Source organism: Aquarana catesbeiana, linkage group LG01 (genome assembly GCF_042186555.1).
Source record: "Aquarana catesbeiana isolate 2022-GZ linkage group LG01, ASM4218655v1, whole genome shotgun sequence".
Lineage (NCBI taxonomy): Eukaryota > Metazoa > Chordata > Amphibia > Anura > Ranidae > Aquarana > Aquarana catesbeiana.
The window spans coordinates 368,063,194-368,066,178 of record NC_133324.1 but is presented as its reverse complement, the minus strand read 5'-3'; the positions used below and the strand labels follow the sequence as shown (position 1 = coordinate 368,066,178).

Below are 2,985 nucleotides of genomic sequence, written 5' to 3'. Positions count from 1 at the left end.
AAAAGTGTCAGTGTCCGATTGTGCACCGCAATATCGCAGTCCCGCTATAAATCACTGATCACTGCCATTGCTAGTATTAAAAAAAAAGAAAATTCCACTATATACCCCATAGTTTGTAGACGCTATAACTTTTGCGTAAACCAATCAATATATGCTTAATGGGATTTTCTTTTCCAAAAATATGTTTTAGAATACATATTGGCTTAAATTTATGAAGAAATTTTATATTTTTTTATTTTTTCATTAGATATGTTTAAAGACAGAAAGTACAAAATATTGGAATTTTTTTTCAAAATTGACAGACTTTTTTTGTTTATAGTGCAAAAAAAAAAAAAAAGGCAGTGGTGATCAAATGCCACCAAAAGAAAGCTCTATTTGTGGGGAAAAATTACATAAATTTTTGTTTGCATACAGCTTTGCATTTCTGTTCAGATGCCAGTTAAAGTAACGCAGTGCCGTATTGCAAAAAAATGGCCTGGTCATGTTGTTTTTCTGCCACCCCTGAGAAGCCACTCCCAGTTGGCACATTAACAGGAGCACCTTGCACCTCCCAGTCCCTCTCCAGACAGATTCCTACCAGAAAGGTATTAGCACTCGGGGAGATTCCTGCCTTCAATGACCCCAGGCCAGAATCAACCCAAGAGGAAAAGGATCTTTCCCACTGTAGCTACCTTATTACATCAGGAATTAATAACTGGCGCCCCCACTCAACAAGAGGCACTGGCGTTTTGCTCCCGAAAACTGATAAGAACAGATATTACACTTGATCTTAGCCAAAAGGCAGAGAAGCGACATATCTCACTTCGACATATCTCACTTCCATAATATATCCCAAAATTAAAGAGATTATTCCTCATTTTAAGATAGTAAGCAGACCATACAAATCATTTATTTCTGCCCCTTGGCCATCTGTGGGTAGGTCTTGGGGGGGCAACAATAAGGTAGAGTAAATGAAAAGACCAAAATCAAAAATCTTCAAAAAATTGTGAGCTATTTCCTTAAAGTCCCTGACAGCTAAAACAGGTTAATACAATGTTTTATTTTGGGCAAATCCTATATCACACCATCATGATTAGATAAATTAGGTAGTGCATGAACATATGTTTCAGATGTTATCAAGAGAAGACAAACTTTTGTAATTTGATATGGACCTGGTTTAAAATGCTTTTTGAAAACTATTAAGGAAGGAAATTGCCTACTTTTTTCTTATCATCTAACTTTGCTATACCAACAGTAGTGGAAATGTGTATATGTGGTAATTTGAATTAATAATTGTGGTTTCATGATGTTAGAATTATATTTGGAAGGGGAGGGGTGCCCTGATGATGATGTGACCAGATTTGACACGTGCAGGATCCTGGCTCCCAATTCCCACTGAACACTGTGCCACTTGTCCTGTGATGAGTTTGGTGCTTGAGTCAGTTAGTGGGAGCATTTGGATCTTGTGCTTCACTGTCAGGAGTGTGTAAACACTCCTGTTCTTTGACAGCTGCTGGTCTCATTCCAGCATCCTGGTTTTGGCTGTGGCATTCTTCTGGTCTGTCTGTACACCTGCAAGGTGATTAATCTCTGGGTGGAGACCAAACCTGATTTCAGTTAGCCAAACCTGCAGTCTCATGCTTGTGATAACTTGTGTAATACCTGATCAAGCTACCTGTTTTTGCCTGCCCTGCTAAATTGGATTACCTCGGTGACGACCTTAGATCGGATATCGACTATTCCCTGAACTCTAGCCTTATGACTTCGGACATTGACCCTGACTATTCTGAACCCTGCCAACTGCAAGTACCAGTTTTCTTTGCTCAGTTTGTGCACGTACCATTAAGCCTGTTTGCCTTATGAGAAAGGGGGCTGCTATAGGTGAAGAACACCTAGCTAAAGCTAGCTTTAGTGTCTGACCACCTGCGTTAGGTGTAAGTGTGACACTCGCCTTGGATCACCCATGGAGCTCCTTGGACCAAGCTAAGGGTAGCATGCTCAGCCCATATGGTATATTATCTGGGCTTCCTATATTCTAGAGCAGTGGTTCTCAACATGGAGTTCGGGACCCCCTCGGGGGTCAAATGACGATTTGCCAGGGGTCACAAAATCCTGGGCTGTTCCTGAAGCCTGCACCGCTCTCCCAGCCGCCCAGCAGGGCTGTCCCTGGAGCCCGCATCTCCCCACTCAGCCTCTTTGCAGCAGCCCATTCAGTTCACGGCATGGGTGGGGGGCAGAGGTCAGCTGACTGGTGAGGAATGTGAAGTGGGAGGGGCTGGAGGAGACTCTATCTCATGATTTCCGCATAGGTTTCACTGCTACGAGACACCTCAGAGCTGGAGACACAGTGAGTAACACTACCTGTGATTAGTTTTGCCATTAAAAGTCTCCACTACAGTTCTCAGATCAGCAGATGACCCTGATCAAGATTACCTAAGTTGGCTGATCAGAACTCCCCCCAGCACTGCCACTCATCCCACCCCCCACAGCACTGCCACCCATCCCAACTCCCCGCCAGCACTGCCACTCATGCCATTCCCCCCACCAAGAAGTTAGAGAAGGAATAAAAATAGAGAATACATGGAAGGGAGAGGAAAAGAGGGGGAAGAACAAATGAAAAAGGGAGGAAAGAATAAGATAAAGAACAAGAAAGATGGCTAGAGAGAGGAATGGGGAATAAAACAAGAAATTAGGATAGAGGGAGATAAAAGGGAAATCAAGGAGAACAAACAGAAAGGAGTGGTACATCCTAAAATGTACCATAAGGGGTTTTAATACTATATGAGTGGAAGAGCCTCAGGGAGCACTAAATGCCAGTGGGTTAGGGGCGGAAATTACTTGTCTTGCCTTGGATGATGACAACCCATGCTACGATAATAATGTTACTGTTAGGGGTCCCCACAACTTGGGAAATTTTATCAAGGGGTCACGGCACTAGAGGGTTGAGAACCATTGCTCTACAGGAACAGGCAGCAGAGAGGTCTGTGACAAGACACCAGAGGCGGC

At 43.2% G+C, this 2,985-nt stretch overlaps 1 pseudogene; it reads right to left on the bottom strand.

Moving 5' to 3' along the window:
- Positions 1-646: 646 nt before the first annotated feature.
- On the bottom strand, positions 647-793 carry LOC141124368 (U2 spliceosomal RNA; annotated as a pseudogene).
- Between the last annotated feature and the right edge of the window lie 2,192 nt (positions 794-2,985).